The sequence below is a fragment of the Microcaecilia unicolor genome, chromosome 3 (genome assembly GCF_901765095.1).
Source record: "Microcaecilia unicolor chromosome 3, aMicUni1.1, whole genome shotgun sequence".
In the NCBI taxonomy this organism is placed as follows: Eukaryota; Metazoa; Chordata; class Amphibia; order Gymnophiona; family Siphonopidae; genus Microcaecilia; species Microcaecilia unicolor.
The window spans coordinates 450,820,060-450,833,496 of record NC_044033.1 but is presented as its reverse complement, the minus strand read 5'-3'; the positions used below and the strand labels follow the sequence as shown (position 1 = coordinate 450,833,496).

The 13,437-nt window shown below is 47.2% G+C and overlaps 1 non-coding gene across 1 annotated transcript; it reads right to left on the bottom strand.

The window, feature by feature from the left end:
* Positions 1-6,679: 6,679 nt before the first annotated feature.
* Positions 6,680-6,833, bottom strand: LOC115467466. The gene has a single exon (XR_003941753.1). It is a non-coding gene; the product is annotated as a 5.8S ribosomal RNA (ribosomal RNA).
* Between the last annotated feature and the right edge of the window lie 6,604 nt (positions 6,834-13,437).

The window sequence follows — 13,437 nt, the reverse complement described above, 5'->3', positions numbered from 1 at the left end:
TGACGTCCCGTCACCCCCTCCGAAGGGACACCACCTTGTAAGTGATGGAGGGGCTTCCGTGTTTCAATGACTCAGAGGGCTATGCTGAAGGGTTACCCATATCAGACAGGCCTCTGAGGAGAAACCAGACAAAGAGTGTCCCAAATTGGAGGATCCAAGATGGCGTCAAGGGAGGATGTATGTTAGTTGAGTTCCCGTTTTACACCAGAATACCTGAAGTAGTAGGCGCGCTCCCCAGAGAATGGGGAAGAAGAAAGGCAAAGCCGTGGTGTTGTCCTCCTCGAACATGGCTGGGGTTCCCACCATTTCTCAGTTTACTTTGGAGAGATTCGGGGTCATAACGTCGGGGATATCGGTTTTTGCTTCGGGGAACAGCAAGGCTTTATTGCCGAATCTCAGTGGAGAGGGAGTGACTTTGAGTCCCCCTGTTGGCATGACCTCTCCAAGACCCGTAAACAGTAACGCTTCGCTATGGAGGTCGACAGTGGAAACACCCGAAGTAGGTTACGATTTTCACGCGATCCGAGGAGGTCCTGGCGCAGCATTGACTCCGGATAATAAATCAACTGGGGGATTGGAGAGTGAGCTCTTCCCCCCGAAGATATCTGGAGCAGTTTCTGTGGAGAAATTGGACCTGGTGAAGCCAAACAATGTCACAATGGACGCACTGTGGGAAGTGCTGCAGCGTGCGAATAACTCTCTTCTTCAGATGTCAAAATTTTTTTAGGAATAAATATGTGATTATATCAATACTTATCTAACAAAGTGGAAGTCCAAGATAAAAAATAAAGACTTTGATTTCGGAAATGGTTTCTCTACAAAAATCAGTTAATCTGGTAATGAAGGACAATTATGTTTCTTGTAAAAAATTGGAACTTCTGGAGAACCAATTAAGGAAAAATAACTTGAGAAAGATAAATTTTCCTAAAATACCCTGTATATAGAGTTATATTATTAGTGACTTTTGCCTTTGATTTAGATAGGAACAATGTTTTGAAATTGTATTTCCGACATATGGCTGATAGTTTTTTTGGGTTCAAAGATAAATATATTTCCTGACATATCAAGGGAATCGCAGACTAGGAGGTGTGAACTCTTGGCTTTTAAGCCAAGAATCATTGCTCTAGGTGGGACCTTCCTAGAGCGATTCCCTTGTAAGTGTTTTATTTCCTGATTACTTATTTGTTGAACCCAGGAAATTGTAAGAGTTTGTGGAGTTAAAAGAACAGATGAAGAACCCTCTGCAGCAACTTTCTTTAAGTTACCACTGTACCGGCTGCAATTACTGATTAACCTTCCTCCCTCAGAAAATATGAATTGTAAGATTAATGTTAGAGGGGGTTAAAAGAAAAAAAAGTTTTTCATACTTACCTGGGATGGCTGGGGCGAGTCTGTCTTCGCGGTGTCCGGGGAGCCGGTTTTCAGCGGGACGCAGCGTTTTGTGGAGGTGGGGGGCCGGTCATGGAGAGTGAGCGTCGCGGGAGGCAGGGCCAGTAGTTTTGGTGCTTCGGGGACGGGTAGGCAAGTTCCCGGAGGCGGGAGGAGCAGCGTCGTTGGTTTTAGACTCCCGGGGACGTTTGGACATGTCCCCGGGAGTGAAGTGGCAGTGTCGGCGAGGCCGACTTGGGCCGAGTTCTGAGGGCCGGGATCGGAGGACAAGGGGGCAGGGTTGCCAGGTAGAAATTTTTTTTCCAGCCCAATCCAGGCCAGAAACCAGCCCAAAACCCGCCCAAACACAAACCCCGCCCCTGACACCCCCACCCCCGCGTCACCGGCCCCGCCCCCGCCGTCACCGGCCCCGCCTCCCACGTCACCGGCCCCGCCTCCCACGTCATCGGGCCCGCCTCCCCGTCATCAGCCCCGCCTCCCCATCATCGGCCCCGCCTCCCACGTCATCGGCCCCGCCTCCCACGTCATTGGCCCCGCCCAAAACGTCACTAACCCCGCCCCCCACGGCCGAAAAAAATCAAAAAGCCGCCCGGAAGCCCAAAAAATTGCCCAAAAAACCGCAACCCGCCGCGGGCAAAAATTTCCCGCGGCGGGTCGCGGAAAACCGCCCAATTGGGCGGTAAAACCGCCCACCTGGCAACACTGCAAGGGGGAGAGAAAGCGGCAAGGAAGAGGGCTGCCGGCAAAAAGGACGTCCCGAAGACGTGCGCGAGTGTGCATGAGGCAGCGCGCCTCATGCACAAATCGGCGACGTGCGAAACTCCGTGAAGGCCGAAGCCGGGGGCTAAATTTTGGGCCCGGCCACGGAGGTTTTTTTGTTTTTCCTCCGGTTTGGAATGAGGGTCATCGGGAACGGATCCAGCGGGGGTCTTCGTGAAAGAGGAAATTCTTCTTTAAGGTAAGGGGTCGTTTGATCCGAAATTTTAATTTATTGAATTTTAAAATGTGGAAATAGCGTTTTTTATTTTTAAAAATTCGGGGTTTTGAGTTTTTTAAATTTGGTTTTCAGTTTTGGGGTCGGGGAATTTTTGGGGATTTTTGTGGCGGGTTAGATTTTGAATTTGCATATTTTAAGTGGGAGTTTTTGATAGGGTGCTGTTAAAAGGGGTTCTGAAAGGGTTAATTTTTTTTATTCGACGGGGTAGGTTTAGAGGGGGAAGTTTGAATTTTTGGGATATTTTTTGAATTTTTTGGGGATTTTTAAAAGGGGATTTGGGGGAAAATAGTGAGGTATGGTTTAGAAAGGGTTAAATTTAAATTTTGAAATTACAGCTAGGTAGGGAATAAAAGTGTTATTGGGTATGGGAATTTTGGGGTAGATTGGAAGATGTTTAGTTGGGTTTTTATTTTAATTATTGATTTCCCCATTATTTTCTATGGGAAATCAGTAATTAAAATGGGGATTTAGCACTGCTGGCCAAGATTCCGCCGGTCAGCAGTGAAGCTCGGAATGTTGAGGGAGAGGGCTGATTGGTTGGGAAGGGCTTGGAATGTCACCGAAAGCTCCGAATCCTTGGATACGGAGTCGTTGGCGGTTGGCAGAAGGAGTTGGGATCTGGTGAGGAGAGGGTGTGTTTTGGAGTGGCTGGTGGAGATAGGTGATTTGAGGGTGAGTGGTGTTGATTTGAGTTGGAAGAAGGGAGTGATTGGTCAGGAGGAAAGTGAATAAAGAAGGATTTGGTGTTAAAGGGTGAATTAATGCTGGTGGGGCTGATTTGTATATATTTGGAGTTGAATGTGAATGTTAGGGTTAAAGGGGGGGAAAAGAGTGATTGTGGGGTGTTGTGTTGGGTTCCTGTTGACACCTGATCGCTCCTTTATTAGTTTAGGGTCTATAATAAAATAAGGTTAGGTTTTTTTTAGACTAGGGAATTATAATTATATTTGTTTAAAAGTTAAATAGAACCAAAGTTTTGATAGCGTAATAAAGTAGTGTCATTAAGTGGGGGTACCTGAAAGGGAGAGAGGGTGTTGCCTCCTTTTTGGTTTTTAAAGGTGAGGTTAGGGCGAAGACGCGCCGGAGGAGTGAAGCTGAGAACACGAGCTGAGAACACGGGCCCCCACGCAAGAAAGACTAGCGACCAGCTAAAAGGAGCGTAAGGAAAAGACTGCATTGCTGCATCCGTTTAGGAAAACGGGACTTTTGAAAAGGGAAAAAAAAAGGGAAATAGGATATAATATAAAGAGTAATACTTACCTGGTTCTAGGGAAGGTTGGTCCGGTAATCCTGTAAAAGATAAAAATCACACAAAGGATCAAAATCCTTATATGAAAACAATTCTGGAAAAGAAATTGAATAATTTTCATGGATATTGTAAAGTATAGGAATAGAGGTTAAGAATAAGTATACTTATCTGAGGCTGGGTGGTGTGGAGAGTAAACCTATGAAAGGAATAGAGAAATAAAATTACCTACTTGGTTGACATTATAAATTTTATTAAATGTTATGCAAAATGTTACATCTGTTTAAAATAAATTCCTAATCGTTTACAATTTTATATGGTGAGTTGGTGATTTGTGCTCTCAAAGTGGGAAAATCTTGAAATTAGTTTCCATTCCTCTCTTGCTTCAGAAGCAAGGGACGAGGTTAGTGACTGTTGTCTGCTCCTCACTCCTGGGAACTGGTTCCTGAAGAGTCGTCACGACTACTTCCATCAGGCTTACCAGGGTCCAGTTTATTTACACCATCCCGGGCGTGAGGGCCGACTAACATTAACCATTCCGTGTTTTTCTTATTTTCTTTGAGATTGTTTTCCTGATCTTGGATCCCACCAATTGTGGACAATAATGTGGACTAACAAAGATGATATTTTTCCTTAATGTTTGTTTTAATTGATATTTTCTCTTTTCTTTCCCATTTATGTATGTATTGGACATAAATGTAATATAAAATGAATAAATAAAATAATTTAAAAAACGACGTCCCGTCACAGCCAAATGGCTGCTGCCCATATAAGATCATATAATGCATCTGCCAAATAGGCCAACCCTGTCTCCACATCTGGGAATTCAGGAGAAGGCTGCGCTCTGGACTCAAGGAATCCACTGCCTGTTGAATTCAGGACAAACAAGCCTGAGCCACATAGTAAGCGTAGAAACCTCAAAAGAAAGCTTCATAGTAGCCTTGAGCTTGTAATCCTGCACATCTTTCAGGGCTATACCCCATTCACGAGTAACGTTGTCTTCTTAGTCACTGCAGCCACCAAAGCATCTACTTTAGGCAAACGTAACTTGTCCTGCTTGCCATGGGAGTGGATAAAGCTGAGATATAACCTTGACCACCTGAAGACCAGTATTAGGAGTGGTCCACTGTGCAGAAATGAGCTCCTGCATTGCCTTGTGAATAGGAAAGGTTTTGGGTGGCTTTTTAGTTCTAACCATTTTTGGATTAACAGAAGCCGCCGAATGCACCTCATGAGAAGATATGCTCAATGCCTGTAAAGCTTTAGAGATAAACGCTGAAAGCTGTTCCTTATGGAAAACTTACTGCCGTGGGGTCATCCATCTCATATGTCAGAATCTCCCTCTCTTCCAAACTCTCCAGCCTGAGCTGAAAACGATGAGGCAGCCAAGTCCCCCTCAGAGGGGACAGGAGAGGGGGTAAAAACCGATTCCACCTCTTATCCTGAGGCGATGCGCCTCTGCATTGACCTGGAATGCACCTGCTGAGGCAGAGGAGCCACTGGGGAAGCTGCCAAATCAAAAGTCAAACCAGACGTCAAACTAGTTCTCAGAGCAGCCCTTTTCAGTAAATAGGCCCAATGTAATAATAAAATAATCTCTGGGGAAAAAGGCGCCCTAGCCCCCCTCCCCCCAATGAGAGAAGCCCTATTGAAAGCCCAGAACTCACCTCCGGAGGCAGAGGAAGGCAAAATATCCGCACCCACAACTGGGAGCACAGCGGGAGCAACTGCGGACTCAGCATCGTGGAGATTGAAAATGGTCACAGAAACTGCGGCTGGCTGAGGGGAAGATGGCCACATCTCCTTCGCACGGGAAATGGCTCCGTCAAGTTTGCCGCCATGGTCCTCTAATCTCACACAAGGATAGACCATTACCGCCCAGTTACCACGTGAGACCTTACCGCTAGATCAGTGGTTGGTGGTAAGGTCTCAGACCCAAAATGGACGCGCGGCAATTTTCATTTTGCTGCACATCCATTTTCGGCAAAAAGTTTTAAAAAGCTGCTGCCGGGGGGCTCTTAACGCGTGCCGCCTGGGCGGCGAGCCGCCTTCCCAGCCGACCTGGAGCTGGTCGCGGCGCACTGCACTGGAGGAAATGTGCCCTGCGGGGGCTGGAGCCACCCAGAAGGCATTCCCTGCGCCGCCCCCAGTCGGGGCGGTGGGCGGCTGCTGCCCATCAGGTAGCCCGCTGGGTTGAATCCTCTGGGCGGACCGCATGGACCCCACCTGTTTACCTCTTAACGGTTTCACAACCTCTTGAACTCTCTGTTCAAAGTTCTTTTCAACTTTCCCTTACGGTACTTTTCCACTATCGGTCTCGTTCCGGTATTTAGCCTTAGATGGAGTTTACCACCCACTTTGGGCTGCATTCCCAAACAACCCAACTCTGAGAAAACCAGGGCCCGGCACGCCGGGGGCCGCTACTGGTCTAACACCGTCCGTGGGCTGGGCCTCAATCAGAAGGACTTGGGCCCCCGAGCAGGGCCGGGGAAGCGGTCTTCTGTACACCACATTTCCCGTGCCTGCCGCATGGGCGGGGATTCGGTGCTGGGCTCTTCCCTCTTCACTCGCCGTTACTGAGGGAATCCTGGTTAGTTTCTTTTCTTCCACTTAGTAATATGCTTAAATTCAGCAGGTCGCCACGTCTAATCTGAGGTCATAGCCGAAAGGGTAGGGAGGGAGGCCCCCCGGGCCTCCCCCCTTTTTCTTCCCGAGAGGGGGAAGGGACGCCAAGGCCCTCGAGGACGAAGCGGGCGGAGGTAGAACGGAGAACCGGCGGAAGGACGAATGCGGACACCCTCAGGTCAGACCACAGACAGCTGCGCGCCAGGGCCGAAGGCGATAGCCCGGCCCCATGCTCAGTCCTGAGCACCCCTCAGCGAGGGCGCCTTCCCCGGGTCTGCTCTTGAGGGGACGAAAGGTTGGAGGAGGCGCGTGTGGGCGGCAGAGGGGCGGGCCAAGAGGACCCACCACGCCAGAAAGAGACCTTGTGAACGGCCCCAGCTGCGCTCTCGGCGGGAAAACGCTGAGGCGATTGACGGAACGGGCGACCCTCAGGCAAGCGTAGCCCCAGGAAGAACCCGGGGCCACAAGGTGCGCTCGAAGTGTCGATGATCAGTGTGTCCTGCAATTCACACTAATTCTCTCAGCTAGCTGCGTTCTTCATCGACGCACGAGCCGAGTGATCCACCAGATTGCCATAAAGAGGCTGAGGGCCAGATGGCCCTTCAGATGCCCGGGGGATCAGATGGCCCGCAGGGCTACATTTTCTGCATCTGACCAACTCTCCATCCTCTACCCTCCAGGAGCTGCTTGCTGTGTTTGATGCAGTCCCTCACTGACCCCCATTCTCTCTCCTTAGTTGAAGCAGCCAGCCTCTGGCCCCTTGGAGCAAACAAATTGGTGTTCCTTTTGGCAATTTCTGGCACCACAAGTTCAAGGTAAGCTCATACCCCTCAGCCACCTCTTCTGTGGCCCTTCTGCTGCCGCTGCCGCCTCCTCCTCCTCCTCCCCCAGTGATGACACCACTTCCTCCTCCTCCTCCTCCTCCACTTCCACTGGTGTGGCCAATACTGCCTCCTCCTCCTGCTCCTGGTGCTGCTGCTGCCGCCGCCCTGTGTATGTAAAAGGATTGTCCTTGAGATCAGCACATTCAACATGGCTTGCATAGTGGAAGCTTGCATAGTGGAAGCTTGCATGGCTGGCTGGCATGAGGCAGGGATGGGGAAAGGTGGGGTCAGTGGTGAGGCCTGGGCGAGACACATGGGGTGTGAGATGCATGAGATGACATGACAGGGAACCCTGGAAGCTGGTCTGAAAAAGGAATACACTATAAGATGTGTTGGCAGGGCACACTCATTCCTCAGCAGCATGTTTCCATTTTGAGTTGGGACTATGGTTGGATGACCATTTTTTTTTGGGGGGGGGGGTGGAGGAGGAGGGTGGAAGCACTATTTCTTTACATTACTTTCAAATCATGCTATGGCATCCACTAAGAGCAGGACATCAGGCAACTATACCATGAAACAGTGTCCACCCCAGAAAGGAGGATACAGAAGTGAGGCATGTCATCTCATTCATCTCAGAGGAGGTTAGTTGGAAGTTGCAGCCACACTCATGGGAGGGTAGCTGCAACCTCAGGCCTGGATCTGGGACAGAGGTGATATGACTTACTAGTTGCCTATTAGCCACATGGAAACTGATATTGTACATGAAATTTGCATTATTAAATAAATACATTTACAAAGGACTACAGGAGCCCTGTTTGTAATACTTACGTCAAGCCCTGAGGCGCTGTCGCACGCTCCTGATGATGTTGGGGTTGTCCCGCCGTATACGGCGGAACCTGCGCCTCAGGGACTCGAGGTCCTGATGTATGCCAAAATGTCTGCAAGATACAAGTTTGTACACCAGGAGTCAGGGGATGGCCCTTCTTGCTTTCACAACACAAATTCATTTGGCAGCCAAATTGTAGAGACACACAACAGTGATTGGGGGTGGGGGGTGGGGGACGGATGGACAGACATTACATTGGTACAGGTGATGTCATTGAGGTGGACATGAGGACAGAGAGTACCATTTGTGTGCAGTATTGTAGGGATGTGGGAATGTTTTTTTTCCTTTTTAGTACATTGATTGTGTTAATTAATGTGCACGTGCACATATCACTGATTACCCTTGAATGCAGACTACAGTTAGTGCTTACATTGCTGAGGGAGCTCTTAAATGTGGTGCTACAGGAGGGGGGCCTGATAGCCTAGGAACAGTGGGGGGGGGGGGGGGGGGGTGAAAAAATCAACTTACCTTTCCAGCCTGTCTCGTATCTGTGTCCATGTTCTAATGGACACAGTCCTGGGGGGCAGATGGTGGTGGTGCACGAAAAGCCTGCGCCAGTGCCTCAGGCAAAGCTGCACCAGGAGCAGACTCTCCGCTAAGCTAAAGTTGGGTTCTCTACGAAGCACCATGTTTCTCAGTGAATAACCGTTGGAAAACGTGCATCACCGTATATGGATGCACATGCGTGATGGACGTCCTTACATGCACAGTTCCATATATGGATGAGTCAGCACGTGGACGTCCTGCTCCATATATGATGGGTCGGCACGTAGATGACCATGACGCATGGACGTGCATGAACGTGCATAGACCGTCGTCACGTGTGCGGGGCCTTATTTGGATGAGTACGTGTTCATACGTGCGGAGCCTTCCTTATATAGATCATTATCAAGTGTGCGAACCTCTTCATATGTACACAATAAAATATGTATGTTCCTTATATTTGCCATAGCTGCATGTTGTGCAAGTACAGTGCATGTAGTTGCAGACATCCAGGTACGGGAAATATAAGGAACATTCATAAGTGTAAAGTACAGTAACAAAGACGTGTTTCTCACAGAACTGCCGAAGGACGTCCCTCTTACAGGCCCGCTGTCCTTTGGCAGTTCTGTGAGAAACATGTCCTTGTTACTGTACTTTACACTTATGAATGTTCCTTATATTTCCCGTACCTGGATGTCCGCAACTACTTGCACTGTACTTGCGGAACAACCAGGTACATCAGAGAAGTCCAAAGTATAGTAATAAGGACGTCTTTCTCGTAGAACCGGCGAAGGACGTTGATATGACAAATTGGCAAGTACAGTGAATGTTTTATAGACGTCCTTTTGCGGTTCTGGAAAATTGGTGTCCTTTTTACTATACTTTGGGCATCCCTGATTTGGGCGTTTTGCAATGCGATAATGGAATGTCTAAGGACGTCCATACTATTTTTCGATTATACCTACCTGATTTTGGCCGACTTCAAGAGGGCGTCCTAATTCATACTTGGACAACCTTTCGAAAATGCCCCTCTTAGGAATTTTGCCCATAATCAAAATTAGGACGTCCATCTCGGGGACGCCCATCCCGCTCTTGCATGGGCATCCTTGGGATGTCCTCAGTATTTTCGAACTTTTGCATCCCATTGTCAGAATGGCACCAAAACAGTCACCCGCAAAGGTAATTTCACTGTGTCCTCTGCACTTCTTCCACAGTTCTATGTCTACCCACCTGTCTGTGTGGCTCCCTTGCACATCAGACTCTAAAGTGCACTGTACTCCTCGTCTCCAGCTCTGTACCATCTACAATCAGATCTGTGATTGCCTGCTAATGCCATTCTTCACCATCTGTTTTCTGGGTCTAAACATGTGGGGCTATGTGTATGAATGCTGCAAAACAAAACTGGGTTATTTTGACCAACACACTTCCGCCCCTTTTGCTATGCAGGTGATGACACCAGTCACACACAGAAGCTGGTCTTAGTGAGCACCAGCCCCAGCATACTGAAGGGCATATAGAGCAGCAAACCAGCGACACAGAGAAAGGTAACAGGGCACTGAACAACTCTCAACTTTCTCTCCCAACAACGATCTCGCCACTCTCCAACTCTACAAAATCACTAATGGGTCTAAAGATGACTTCCCCCTTACCTTGGCCGCTTTTATTTCAGGTCTAACTAAGGACGCCCGTGTTTCCGCCCATTCGAAACCATTTTGCTATCCGTTATATGTTGGAGGCGCCCATCTCGTAACGCAACCCATAACACACCTCTAACACGCCCCCTGTGAGGACATCCATAGATGGGCATCCTCACGCTGAGGACGTCTTTATGGCCCTGTTTCGATTATTGGAATTGGACAACCTTTTGTGTCGCCTTTTGGACGCCCTTCTCTTTCAAAAATGAGCACAAAATGGTCCAGCTTTGTGCTTTCCAACATCTGCTTTTTCGTTTACATTTAAATTGTTTCTTGGTTTTATTTTGGGGTGTGTGTGTGTTTATAAAGAGATACATATGTATGTATCACAGAAGGGCACTTTCTCATCCACCCAGGTAAATTAGCTATTTACAACTTGTAAGTAAAGCAAAGAATCCAAGCTCCAGAACGGAAAAGGGGAGAGGGGGGCAAGAGAAAGAGGAAGGCATGAAATGAATCTGAGTAAAGAAATGAGCCCCCCCCCCCCCCCCGCTCCCCCCAGTGCTTGGAAGGTTGATTATGGAAAGAGAAATCGAAGGCAGGAGGGTATGCATCAGGTAGTGGTTAGGTTTCACCCAGTCTAAGCCAGGTTTCTGTGAGACAAAGTAGTTGCAGTCTGTGCTTGGAAATAAGATCCACAACTAAAAGCCCTTTAATACAACCTGATAATGATTGGAGCATTACTGGCTACAGCAGAGACAGCATGTAGCAGGTGAAAGAAGCATAAAACAGCATGAAGTGCAATAGATCCTCCTTGAAGAGGCAGGATGGAATGAATTGCTGCTATTTCTTCATTTCTCTCAGAACTATAATAGGAAATCTTTTTCTTTCTCTGCCAGCTTTGGTAAATGTGCATCTTTGATATTTTTGTATGCTACATTTCCTTTTTTTTTTTTTGTGACAATTCACCTCTCCAGCACAGGGTCATTGCCTCCTGTTTCAGTTCCACATTTGTTGTAGATTCAGACCAGTGATGATCTCATCAGCTATGCAACTCCTTCAAATGAAACATTTTGTACTGAGAGATAAAAACTAGGAGAGTCTCAACTTCTACTTATGATCTACTATTCGTAAGACAACTTGGTTTTCCTGGGAAAGTGATGAACCCAGTGCTATGGGTATGGCCCAGTACAAATGGCTGGGAACCACTGCAGTATGGCCCAGATGATCAAAAGCAAAAGCAGGCTCTAGAGGCCATCAGCGCTGGACTACTGCCTGCATTTGCCTGCACTCCAGGATCAGAGCTGGCAAGCGTGTGTAACAACCCGCTTGCCATTTCTGAATGCTAATAGCATGCAACTTCATGCTAAACAGGGACATTTGTATTCCTCCCCAATACTCAGAGGGCAGTGCGCCAAACCAGCACTGCTACGCTGTCAACCCTACGCCAACTCGGAGTTGGCGTTAGGGTTTACAAAGCATTAGGGAGGAATGGGAAATCTAATACTGAAGAACACAAATTCTAGCTGGTATCATTCAAAGAAGCTGTGCTTCAAATCATATGGAGAAAAGCCCTCAGAAACCAGAGGCTGACTGCCAACGGTTTTGAACGCTATTACATAGTATACATATATATGTAAATAGCGCTTGATTTCTATCACTGGGCTGTAAAAACCCCAAAGAAATTTTTTTGATTATGCTTTTAAAGATTAACCAAAATTCACTTAATTCAACAAGATTATTATCCACTTCTCTCAGCGCTTGAATTTATAATTGAGTTGGATATTCATTACTAACATGAAAATATCATGAAAAAAGAAAAGGAATAGCACTTAGCTCAGTTCTCGTTTTATGTCCAGCTCTATCATTTTTTTGTTCAACGGGGCCACCGTTTCACCATACCAAAAGGCTTCTTCAGGAACGAATGCTGGATATTAGTTCTGCAAGTCTGGAGACGTAAAGTTGACAGATATAAAGTTAAACAAAATTTAAAGAAAATTAAATAAATGCACAAGGCCAAACAACCCACTGGTTCACTTGCTTTCAAAAAGTTCGTTCTAGGTTACAAAATGGTGCTGCAACGTCACACGCTGAATAAGAGTTTAAATAGGCTCCTCCTGTAGATTCTTAAAGGAATAGCACGCAAACAACTTGTATAATTATTAATGGAGGTAAACTGATTGATCCTATATAATAATTCTCACCTCCAACAGGATTTGCTTGGGACCGTGCCTGCCGGAAGTGGTCTGCTAGGCAGGCACGCACTGACCTCAGTGACATCAGTGACAGACAATTTGGCAAAGCAAAACAATCTGAGTGCTGGCCATTGGGACACAGGGTTGATAGGAGAGTTTTAAAAGACTGAAGGAACCGAAAATGTTAAATGGGGGGAGGGGGAGTTCTGAACGACTGAAAGACATGAACATTTGGGAAAGGAAAACAATCTGAATGCTGGCCATTAGGACACAGGGTAGATAGGAGAGTTTTAAAAGACTGAAGGAAACGAAAGTGTTAAACTGGAGAAGGGGGGGGGGGGAGTTGTGAATGACTGAAAGACATGCAAATTTGGGACAGGAAAACAATCTCAATGCTGGCCATTAGCACACAGGGTACATAGGAGAGTTTTAGACTGAAGGAACCAAAAGTGTTCGGGGGGGGGGGGGGGGGGGGGGGGGCAAGTTCTGAATGAATGAAAGAAATGAAAATTTACGAGAGGAACACAATCTGAATATCCGGCATTTGTACACAGGGTAGATAGGACACTTTTTAAAAAAAATGAAGGATGTGAAAGTATTACATCTTGGGGGAGGGGTGAGGAGGAAAGCGGTGGGGTATCCGGATACTGGGCGTTAAGGCCACGGGGGTACATAGACTTTTGAAAGCCTTAAGGAACCCAAAGTGTGGGAAGGAGGAGGAAAAGGAGGGGAGGGAACGGGGTGAGGGGCATTAGGAACAGGGGAGGGGGCCCTGTCACACACTCTCATTCTCACACACACACTGTCACACAGACAGTCTCACTCTGTCACACAGCCGCACATTCACTCTGGCTCTCTCTCTCAAACATACGCACTCCCAGGAAAACCTTGCTAGCGCCCGTTTCATTCGTTCCAGAAACGGGCCTTTTTTACTAGTGACTAATAAAAAATGTGCCAGTCTACAGAGCTATTTAGACCCTGTGTTTCAATTGTTTTTAAATTGAAAATCCACTTTGCTTCCTTTCTTTGCAGTTAAAGTTTACGATTGCCACCTCTTCTCAAAATATCTACTTTATCTATTGCAAAGCATTCTAGATCTTCAAAATTGTGCTTTTTCTCTAAACAATGCTTTACTAAAGGTTCTTTATGAACCATCCT